Source organism: Pelodiscus sinensis, chromosome 2, assembly GCF_049634645.1.
Source record: "Pelodiscus sinensis isolate JC-2024 chromosome 2, ASM4963464v1, whole genome shotgun sequence".
Taxonomy (NCBI): domain Eukaryota; kingdom Metazoa; phylum Chordata; order Testudines; family Trionychidae; genus Pelodiscus; species Pelodiscus sinensis.
This window is the reverse complement of record NC_134712.1, coordinates 75,471,109-75,483,174: the sequence shown is the minus strand read 5'-3', so window position 1 is coordinate 75,483,174 and position 12,066 is coordinate 75,471,109. Positions and strand designations below refer to the sequence as shown.

General features: G+C 43.1%; 1 protein-coding gene across 5 annotated transcripts in view; it reads right to left on the bottom strand.

Annotated features, from left to right (window-relative positions):
- Nucleotides 1-12,066, bottom strand: part of CHST9 (carbohydrate sulfotransferase 9) — a 304,138-nt gene that overhangs the window by 222,433 nt on the left and 69,639 nt on the right. The window lies entirely within an intron of this gene.

Below are 12,066 nucleotides of genomic sequence, written 5' to 3'. Positions count from 1 at the left end.
TCCAGCTGCTCTGCCCCAGGTGTCCTGATTCAGCCACTGCTGGTCAGTTTCAGCAGCAGCTGAATCAGGATGACTGGGGCAGAGCAGCTAGGGCGCTGCTGGGTTGGTCCAGTAGCGCCGAGGAGCGGCGCTACTGGAGCAACCCGGCAACACCCCAGCTGCTCTGTCCCAGGCGTCCCCAAGTCAGCCGCTGCTGAAACTGACCAGCGGCTGACTACAGGAAGCCGGAGGCAGAGTTGCTCTGCCCCGGGCTTCCTGGAATCAGCCGCTGATCAGTTTCAGCAGCAGCTGGCTTGGGGATGCCTGGGGTTCTTAAGTTGAATCTGTATGTAAGTCAGAACTGGCGTCCAGGTTCAGCCTGTTGAAACTGATAAGCGGCTGGTTCCAGGAAGCCCGGGGCAGAGCAACTCTGCCTCGGGCTTCCTGAAGTCAGCCGCTGGTCAGTTTCAGCAGCGGCTGAATCTGGACGCCAGTTCTGACTTACATACAGATTCAATTTAAGAACAAACCTACAGTCCCTATCTTGTACGTAACCCGGGGACTGACTGTAAAAGACATGGTAAAAGGTAATATGGTTACTTAATTCCTTAAATTCTATAATCATAAAATGCATCTATCATTAGTGTTCTTGTGCGTTTTTTTGTTTTAACGAGGTAGATGATCTCTTGCTACCATAAATACAAAGACAAAATAGTTTCATTCCTCCTAGAATCTTTTACCTGACTTCTTTCCATTGCAAAAAACAAATAAAAAGCAAAACAAAAACAAAAACCCACCCCTCTCTCCACTCATACACATATTCAGTCCTTTATTATTTTAAGGAACTTACTTGTATGAAATGGACCTATTTACATGTGTGAGATATGTGCTCTTTCCTTGGCCAGCATAATCTGTCATGTGAATGCCATATTTGCAGTAGTAGGCTAAGGCAACCAGAAGTTTACAATGGCAGGAGACCTTGCAGAAATGGAGAAGATAGCTCATTTGTATGGTACATTTCTTTACATATTTATTACTGGACCACTGGGACACTTCGTGTGACATTTTAGAAATATTAGTCTTGCGTTACATTTTGTTCTACCCAGCTCATGTTTCCACTGTTTCCATTTACTCTCACATGGAGCCAAATCCTGAAGTCCGTAGGCAGACAAATAACTCCTGCTAAAATCAATGGGAGCTCTACTTAGATAGGAACCGTAGTCAGGAAATTGACTGATGTGAGGGTGAATACAGATGTAGAGTTCTACAGTTTTAGACAGGTCCAGGTGGCAAAGGCAAACACAAGCATACAAAGATCTGCATGTTTATCCCATGGGACTTAAAACCCTGCCACTTGAACCAACAGAATTAGTAACATCCTAAGGTATTTGGCCTATACAGCAGCCAGCAAGATTACCATTTACAGACTTTGAAATGAAGAACCCTTTACCCTGTTTGTGCTTCATGCATGATTAAGTGCCAAAAAAGCAAGTCGTATCTGTGTGACAATCTGTCAAAAAGAGGAACCCTCGCACAGTGATAAAGATAACTTGCAATCACTGCTTCACGTTCAAGCCGCTTGTGCAAATCATATAGTATTAAATACAAAAAGCTATGTTAAAAGAACATTAAGGCTGCAAAGATAGCACTCAAAAATTAGGAAATGCTAGAATTAAGACTGCTTGTGCAACCTTAATTCAGTCTCTTTGTGAGTATGCATTAATGATACAGTCTTTAATTACGTGATTTCACACTGTTTTTCCATAAGATACCTTCCTGATTCAGTGCACAGACTTGATGGTGCTTGTCGTACCTTGGTGTTCTCGTACCTCGGTACCTTCGGTGGTCTGGACTGTCACTGTCAGCGTCGTCTGGTCAGGGTTGTCCTGGAGCGCTCCTGACAGGACCTCTACTCTGTTGTTAAACTCTCGGCTGCGTGCGTAACAATCGGTGCTCCCTTTATCTAGAGTGTTAGACCCCATGCACTTGGGTCAACACAAGAGATCTCTGAGGGTACGTCTACACTACATGCCTCTGTCGGCAGAGGCATGTAGATTTGTTTGTTCGGCAAAGGTAAATGAAGCCGCGATTTAAATGATCGCGGCTTCATTTACATTTACATGGCTGCCATGCTGAGCCGACAAACAGCTGATCAGCTGTTTGTCAGCTCGCCTCTAGTCTGGACGTTCCCCCTGTCGACATCAAAGCCCTTTGTCGGCAGCCCCGGTAAACCTCATTCCACGAGGAATAACGGGGCTGCCGACAAAGGGCTTTGATGTCGACAGGGGGAACGTCCAGACTAGCGGCGAGCCGACAAACAGCTGATCAGCTGTTTGTCGGCTCAGCGCAGCAGCCATGTAAATGTAAATGAAGCCGCGATCATTTAAATCGCGGCTTCATTTACCTTTGCCTAGAACCCTAATCTACATGCCTCTGCCGACAGAGGCATGTAGTCTAGACACAGCCTGAGAGGCCCCGGAAACGACAGATGCAGGCAAGATTTGAAATCAATCGAGCAGGTTTATTGTCAAATGCGAAGCTCTACCAGTTGGTAACAGAGATCAGTACAATGTTACACCACTGGGCACTATGGCCTGCGTTGACAAGGTACCAACACCGGGCAGGCCTATTGCCATATAACATATTAACAGCAGTTAGTCAAAGTTAAGCTACTGTGCACTCTGTAAGTTTAGGCAATGACACCTGCCATTCAGGCACCTAGTGCGCCCCCCCCCCCCCCAAGGTCGGCCGGAGAGCACCCTCTGCAGTGTCCTTTTATAGACAGGTATAAACAACTTACATAATTTCTTTATGTACCAGGTTACCACCCTCTGTTGCCTAGTTACCAACCCTCACCTTATGGAAAGGGGGCTTACTTACTATCCTTCATGCTTTCAATTTCGACCCAGTCCTGAACCTAGGTCGGTATGTGCATTAGTTTTTAGGGAGTTTTTGTACCAAGACATTTCTTATTAAGATGTTCCATTACTCCCCCTTGGCTTACAGTTTGTACCCAGTGCCTCCCTGTGTCCTTCCATGCTCGACCTAACTTACACAATCACACAGTTATCAATAGGGCTTCTTTCTTGGCTCCTGTGTTACTGAACCAAAGTCTTGCTCACTAGATTGCAGGCCTGTTGCTGTTTCCATGTTGCAGGCTTCTATTTAGGCCTGCTGACTCCATGTTACTGACCCTCAACTTACTACAGTTCTCACTAAATAAGAAACTACACAATATTTTGTTTTCTCCTCGTCAGCCAACGTGTAACTTCATCACTTATTTACTGCACACTCTTCAAACCTCACAGTGAAGACAGAATTATTTATTTCCTCCCGGGCTTTTCTGGGGCATTCATTACTCTGGTATCCAAGTGCCTTCCAAATAGTAATTAATTTTCACTCGACCTCTGAGGTGAGCACATGTTACTAGTCCCATGTTCTAGAGGGAGGAACTGAATTTAAAAGCATCCACTAATTTCGAGTATCCAGTCTAAGATGCCATGGTCATGGTTTTTCAAATTATTTATTAGCATTATGTAACATTCTGTAAGTTCAAAGCACTGCTTGCATTCACTTTAGATGCAGCTGAGATAGCTCAGCTGCAGGGTGTTAAATTGGGCACCCACAAACTGAACATACAATTAGCAACCAACTGTGAAAAGTTGGTTTAAATGACTTGCCAAGAATAACTGCTATGTGAGGAGTCCGTCCTTTCTCTTACTGACATTCCCTGCCTCATTCGCTACACACTTTCTAGTTAGAACACTCCGCTTGGACATGAGACCCCCACATTCAAATCCCTGCTTCGGATTGGACCCAAAATAGATTACACATTTTGCAACTTCTGCAACAAATGAGGTAGAATGTAGGTGGTTTATTTTTTTACCCAAATCATGTTGTTCATCCTAATACTCATCTCAATATCAGCACTGTCCTGTATCAGTTTAGAAATGTTTTCAGTGGCCAAACTAATCTATGCCCACCTGTGAAGCAATACAGGTGGGATCTCCCTGGTCCAGCACTCTCAGGATCTGAGCAGTCCTGAACCACGGGGATTGCTGGACCGGGGGAAGTCAAGGCTCCATTCTCGGCTGTCCATCCTGCTCCCTGCCAGCCCTGCTGCCCCTAGCCCTGCTAGGGACTGTGTTCCCTGTCTGGGGCTGGGACTGTGCTCCCCACCATAGTGGCCCCAGTCAGGACTGCTCTCCTGGCTTCTGGTCCCACTGCCTTCAGCTGGGCAGGACTATGTTCCCCCAATGTGCTGGCCCTGGCTGTGGCTGCACTGCTGGCCAAGGTTGTTCTCCTCACTGCCAGCCCAGCCCCTGAACCTGGCCAGTTGGGGCTCTCTGGTCCAGCAATATCCATGGTCCATGCCAGACCAGAGTGCCCCAGATTTTAGAAATTCAAACTGTATTGTCATATCTGAAGTAGCAAAGAATGTATTGAGCAAACCAGGCAAAAGTAAGCATGTGAAGGCAAAATTGAATTAGAACTGTGAAGCTGTGAGCCTTCTCTGGCTATAAGCTAAACACCATTACAGCAAATTTTCATGTTCATGATTTCTTTTAAGACTACCTTTGGAGGACTACTTTATGGAAAAGGTCTGAATTAATCCAAAGCTTTCTAATTGCCAACATAATGGCTGGCCTAACATACCCACTCTTCTCTTAGTGGAATAGCTGTAAAGTTACGGGTCAGACAGAAATGAAAGAAACCGGGAGGCGCTCAATATTCTGACTATCAACGGAGGAAGATGAGAAGGTATTCTTTGCTAACAGCATGTGAAAATAATTGAATTCTGGTGATAAGAAGCAAACAAGCAATTTATGAACTAAAGATGGATTATCAAGGGCTCTGCTGTTACTGATTGCCATGTCACCACGGCTTATGAAGAGAAATATCAGTTTTAACCAAATTTGAAATATTTGTTAGAAATGGTTGCACCCATAATTTTGTTTTAAGGCCCCATTTTGCTACCAGAATGCAAGGTGAAGCTCAGTATGCTCAGATCATCTTTCCCACAAGAAATTAATATGCACTGAAATGTTGCCACTGAGAGACAGTAATAAAACAAGACTTCCAGTTGCTATATAGTGGGCCAAATATAACATAGCAATAGAGATCCTGGGAAAATGCCAGCAAAATAATCTTGTCAGAATTTTCTGATTTGGTAAGAGTGGAAAAGTTTAATGAAAACTGATTTTGACACATTTCCTCCAGCTCCTCAACAACCCACGTAAGTGGACTGCCTGGGGCTGGGAGCCCAGTGCTTCCAGACTCAGCAGTTCCAGGATAGCCTGCCTTCCATCATTTGTGGCTCTAATCAGCCCACTCAGTGAATAGACTGCTGAAGAGCCAAGGTTCCTTTGCCTTTCAAGGAGAATTTCAAAATCAGTTTTCATTTGAAAACTGAACAAAACCAGAATTTTGAAAGACTGAAATCACTAGGCCAGATCTACGCCAAAGAGTCGGGTTGACATGAAGCAGCTTATGTCGACCTAACTTTGTCACTGCACATACTACAGCGCGCTGATGTGAGTGCCCTACTGCACTGACATCATAACTCAACCATCACAAGAGGGGGGAGACTATTACTTTTATTAGCTCTTGACTGTCATTCTTGTCAATGCCGGGGCTTGCCACTTGCAGATGAGTTCCCTGCACTCAGACTCCCCATGCTCAAACTCACTGTGCTCGGCTCCCTGCTCCCAGCCAGGCTATTGCCTGGCCTCTTAGAGGGACAGTAGGGGAGGGGAGTCTAAGTCAGCAGAAGTGCTCCTGGTAAGGATGCGCATCACTGAGCGAAGGAGGGTAGCGTAGACATTAATCACTGCTGTAATTACTGTGGTAGCTGTAAGTCTTAGGTTTGTAACGTAGATATGCCCTCAGTGAAATGGAATTACTATACCTCACACAGCCCTATGTGGAAAGCTAAACACACGAATGTTACCTAAAAGATTATTATTATTATATTCACACACACATCAGCCCAGACATAAGCTATATTAAATGTAGTTAAGGTTGAAATTATATGTAGTAATTTAGGGTAAAAAATTCAGAGTTAAGTTTAAACTTTGTAATGGTCTCAGCACATTAAAATAAGGAAATGCACATTTATAGTACTCAACCTCATATAAAAGCTCTATAGATTTCCACTTGGGGGCATGGAAGTTCTCCAATATTGTCTTTTCAACACCCCATTTCATCATCTTTCTTTCTCAGGGGTACATTGTAGTGAATAAGTCTGTGAGGGTATGTCTACACTACAGCGCTAGTTCGAACTAACTTAGTTCGAATTAGTTAATTCTAACTAAGCTAATTCGAACTAACGCGTCTAGAACTAAAAACTAGTTCGAATTAGCGTTTTGCTAATTCGAACTAGCGCGTCCACACTGATTGGACGCAGGGGGGCATTTAAGGGCAGCTGAAACCGGTTCTGGTAGTGTAGACATACCCATAGTTTCTAGAGAGCCTGGTAATAGACATTTACATGGAAATTCAGAAACATTATTTCAAATCAATGTGCATGCTTTACATATTACTGCAAATTGGGCTATGGTACATGATGTTCCTTCCAAGAAGTAGGCTGAACAGAAAAGTAAAAGCATCTCTTGATAAAATTAAGCATTAACCCAAGTCAAATCTCAGGAAGTCAATGGGAATTTACTGTTGACTTCAGCAGGAACAGAGTTAGGGTGAGTTTTTCAAAAGTGTTCCCCATTCAGCTAAGAATTTCATATTTTCAGGCAGCTGTCAGTGAATCTTGGTGCGGCCACAGAGTTCCACACATTCAAAGCAGCTTTGAGGCTTGAGGCTTCTGAATGAACAAAATCAGATGTTGTTAATATTGGCATACACCAAAGGCCTTTGAAAACCTGATCCAGGCCTGCAGACGGACGGAGGGAGAGAGGTAAAGGAGGCAACTGCCCTAGGGCTCAGTGATTCAAAGGGGCCCAAGGCTCTGGCCACTGTCTGGAACCCCATTCCCTTTACCTTGCTGCTGGAATACTGTGTAGCTGCTCTAGGTAGCTCTTAGGGCTGCCTGGGGAAGCGCGGGCACCACATAGCTTGCTCTAGGCAGCACTGGGGGGTACAGCGGTCCGGATGGTGCTGAAGGCTGGTTGTTCTCAGCCCTGTCCATTCTGGGAGTGTGGAGCAGATGTCAGAGGCCTGGTGTGGCTGTCAGCTCCCCTGACCTGACCATAGTCTCAAGTGCATATCCATTTTTAAGCTCATTCTCATCTTTTGAATATTCGTATAGCCTCAACATCACCAGTGACTCTCAATCTTTAATACTTATCCCCTTGTGAGGTAGGGCAGTATGATCATTCCCCTTTTTACAAGTGGGAAACAGAGGCACAGATGGGCTAGTGACTTGCTCAAGATCACACAGGAAGTTTGGGGTAGAGCAGAGACTTAAACACAGATTTCCAAAGCCTAGACTATTAGCCTAACAAATGGACAATCCTTTCAATCCCGTCTTGCTTTGCTCTAGCCTTCTGCAACTGATATACAAAAAAATTGCAAAATATGAACTATTTGTCTGTGCTGACTGGGGAAACTCCAAGACATAATGCAGAGGCAAAAATATTGCTAACAAATGCGCTGTGCCACCTTTGGTTAAACAAGCAAACCCATACACACCATACCACAACCCTTCCTAGCTCATCCGAGGAAATTAAAAAGATTAGCTATATTTTGTCTTTGCACGAGGTGGGAAGAAATTAGAATAGGAATATAAAAGGCCACCTTCAAATCTGATTCATTTATGCAAATCTCAAAGAAGAAACAAGTGTTTCTATTCTCTCTAATAGGTGCTTAAAAAAGAAAACTCAGCTAAATGCCTCCCCCAATACTGCTGTGACTGGGAGTGTAGTGTAAATATAGCAACTATTGCATTCTGCAGGAGTCACTGCAAGGTCATCTTTCACACAGAAACCTTAAAGCCTTTTACTCACCCTGAGGAATTCATAGAAATACATGGGATAGTGCAGGGTCCACCGTTGTTTCCAGAATTAAAAGGGGAGGGAAAATTGCCCTGCTTTGAAAATGATAGATGGAGTTTCAGAAATGAAGACTACTAAAGGATGACAAAAGGAGACCAAGCTTTTCTTCATTTCCCTCTCTTTCTGGCTTTGGAAGAGGTCTGTTACTTTGTATAGGTTTGTGTGAACTCCTCTTTGCTCTCTCACTTATTGAGCATAAAGGAGTACCCTGACTTTACTCTCTGGCAGACATACCAAAAAGCTGACAAGCACAGTGTATTATTTACTTACGCTGTATATATATATCATTGCCTTACCCTGTTATCAAAGAAAATTATTGTGACAGGGGGAAAAGGTGAAAAATAGTACAGAACAGAATTATAGCTCTCCATACACTATATTTTATTTTCAAATTTACAAGCAGCAAAACATGGAGACAAAGAAGGCTCAGCTCTGTAGTTCACTATAGAACCAGAAAAAGCATTTTTGACTCATGTAAATGCAGTTGTGCTTCTTGTGTTTCCCGTCAGATTCCTTAAGCTTGTGCAAGAAGTTTCAATAGATAAATATGTCCTTTTAAAGTTTCTGATGCTAGCAGCAGAGTGAGGACTATAGTTACTTTAGAGGTAAACACATGACACTTCTATAATATCTTGTAAATAAAGTGCTCAAAACAGATTTTAAAAGGTAATTATTTAATCACTACAATGTATCTTTGAAGTACAAACATGTTCCAGGGAAACAAAAGTGCAGAGAGTTAAGATAAGTAGAAGGCTACTGCATGAGTCCTTTCAGGTAAATTCTAAGGAGAAGAAAACATGGTTCTGTGTGATATCATGATATTGGGGTTCATTAAATAACAAGCAAGTTGAATGAGAAAGGAATAACATTTTAATCAAAGAAACTGAAGAGCGTCTTTGGTGAATAGCTGCACACAGCTATGTGCTGTTCCCAACCCCCACCTCCAGGGCACATCTCCAAATTCCAACACTCAACATGGGCTTTTATGTAAGGCATATCTGCAAATCACTTTCATTGATATATCTCTTTGTTGTGATTAAGCAACTGAACTGGGCCCCTGAAGATGTTCAGTCTTCAGTGCAATCACAAATTTCCTGTATGTTCTTGGGCAAGTCACTTAAGCTCCCTGTGATTCCATTTATTGTCTGTATAAGGAGATTAATATAAGTTCCTTAACTCGCATGGGTGCTGCAAAAATCAGGTCTCAGATTTTTATTGTTTACACATAGGCTTGGAAGGATTAGATTTATTGGTAAATGTCAGTAAACGTCAATTTCACCATGTGCGTACACACAGATGAAGAGATGTTTCTGTTAATAAAAGAAATGTACAGATAGGCCAAAAAAATCTCTGAAGGACTTAGCTTGATTAAAGGATAGTTACTTCGTATATTCTACAGTTTGTTTTTCAATTATGGTAAATCTTTACATTTTTGAATCTCAACATCCAATCATTAAAGATATTGTGTGAGCCCTTCCCCCACACCAGTGCACAAGAGATAACTTTCACTGATAAAAATAAAAGGATGCTAAAAAATAAAACACTGATAGCATCCATGAAAATTATGTAAAAAAACATACCCTGAATTCTGTGAACATGACTTACAGCAGGAATGGGCCATAATTTTTGTATGGAGGCCACTTCAACAATGTTGGTAGTGATTGTGGGCTTGCCCCAAGAGGGGCGGGGCCTCAGGCGGAAGGGGCAGTTCCCTCTAGGTACCACATGCTGGGGGAGGAGACTTTGTGCACTCTCCCATGGGGCAGGGTAGCACAGCAGGTCTCTCCCCACCGTGCCTACCCTGCCAGGGGCACGCAGCGCCCAGAGGGAACCGCCAGCCATTTTAAACAGCTGGCAATTCCGTCTGGTACATGCACCCCTGGTGGGGGGAGAAGTCTTCACATGATCTTCTGTCCCCTAGGTCTTAATTGTCCTGGGGTGGGCATGCAGCAGACCACGGGCCAGATCAAATGGCTTGATAGGCCGGATGAGGCTTGCGGGCCATGTCTTGCCCACCTCTGCCTTACAAGTTGCTATGCTATTGCCAGGATGAAGCATAACCGAGAGCTTGTTTTCAGGACCATGCTACAGCAGCCAACTGCATTGATGCAGTGGTGCTGATGCAACTCGTCTCATGAAGGTGCACTATGTTGACAGGTGAACCCTCTCCCATTGATGCGCAATTACTCTCGCTCAATGAGAAACTATGTCAGGAAGAGTGTCTCTTCCATTGCTTATAGTCTGGTATAGATGCTGTTCTAAGTCGATGTAACTTATGTTGCTCAGGGTGATGTTGTTACCCCCAGAGCAACATAATTTACATAGACTCATGTGATACACCTGTGTTTCTCAACCTTTTTTTATACACACAGTTTTATACCTACAGTTTTCAGACACACAAAATGTTTTCTACCATTGCAACACTTTTGTTTAAACAACTTAATCATAACCAGGTGGGTGATAAAATTTTTGCGTTTAAAAAGTACAAAAAGAATAAAACACTGTAAACTTAAAACAAAAATTCAGTTTTCTCCAAATTTCAGTTGTGTTGATGTACCCTACAGATTTTTCTCGAGTACCCTTAAGGGTACTCGTACTACTGGTTGAGAAACACTGTGGTAGACGAGACCAGCCCTTTAGACTGAAGTATCTGTGGAGGAAGATAGGTACACCCAGACAGCATGTGAAAATGATACACCTTTTTCAGCAAATCAGTAAAATTACTGAATTAAAGAAATGGAGAGGGGAAAGTCACTGAGACTGGCAAAAAAATCTGTCTCAGGGGGTGGCTATGTTAGTCTATAACTTTAAAAACAACAAATAGTCCTATAGCACCATAGAGACTAACAAATATATATATAGTATCATGAGCTTTCATGGGCATAACTCACTTCATCGGATGAAGTGGGGTTTTCTTATGAAAGCTCATGATGATAACATGGATTTGTTAGTCTCTAAGGTGCTGCAGGACTACTCGTGTTTTTTAAAAAATCTGTGGTTATAGGAACACCAGGTAGCCTAGCAGTTTCACACCCTGAACTATCAGCTCTGTTTGGTGCTGATGACTTTGAGCATCACAGTGGCATTGCTTTAAGCATCAGCTTGGGAGGGCCTCCTAGAAAAGTCCAAGGGCATCCATAAGCTGAGTACTGAACAGTTCATCCCCGGCAGCTGATACAACAACAATAATTCTGACTTGAGTGATTGGTATTGATAACAATGTCTAGGCTTGTTTACCAAATGCCTCCTTTTCTGCTTTATCATTTTTCTATATAAAGAATTATCTTCACCACATATAAACCATCTGCAAAATAAACATTTCTTTAGGGAATCTCTGTGATTTTACTCTGTCGTTTAATTTACATCTCATTTTTGCAAGAAACAGAAACACATGTAAAGTTATTCAGTGTCTCATCCTATTTTAACATCCCCAGTGGTACAGAATGTTCCATTTCTACACCATTGCACCACAGAGTTAACCTATGTTTGGAAAAGAAATAGTTGCCATATGTGCCACATGAAGCACAACTCTGCTGCTAGAAAATTTATGAAATCAGAACCTTCTCCTCTGGTTTGCAGCTGATCCCAGTGAATTCAAGATTAAGACTATGAACAAGGTCAGACCCAAATCTTCCTGCCCCTATTCTCCTGCCTAAGAAATTAGGCTTGATGCAGGAGATTTTCTGGGGTGCTGATAGGCAGCAATGCTCTTGGTAAGGCTTCTGAATGGCAACCTCTGAAACTGATATTTTCCCATTGTCTGTCTAGGCAATGCATTGAAGATCTTTTGTGCTGTTGGATCCACCAGTCTGCTCCCACTTTTCCTGTAGTCTCTCTCAGCCCTGCTATCAAAATGCTGCTGTGCAGGGTTCAGAGAGGAAGCCAATACAGAGCAGAGTCTGCCGCAAGCGCAGAGTACAGACATTCTGTTCTCTTTCCAATTGGTGGAATTGCACCAGTTCAATTGGTTCAACAGGCTTCCAGCATCTCAGGGGAGACCACCCTCGTTTGCTTAGAATGTGAACACACCGTTTGACCCATAAATCTTAATTTATGAGGCTTTGTCTGTATGAAAGCGCCA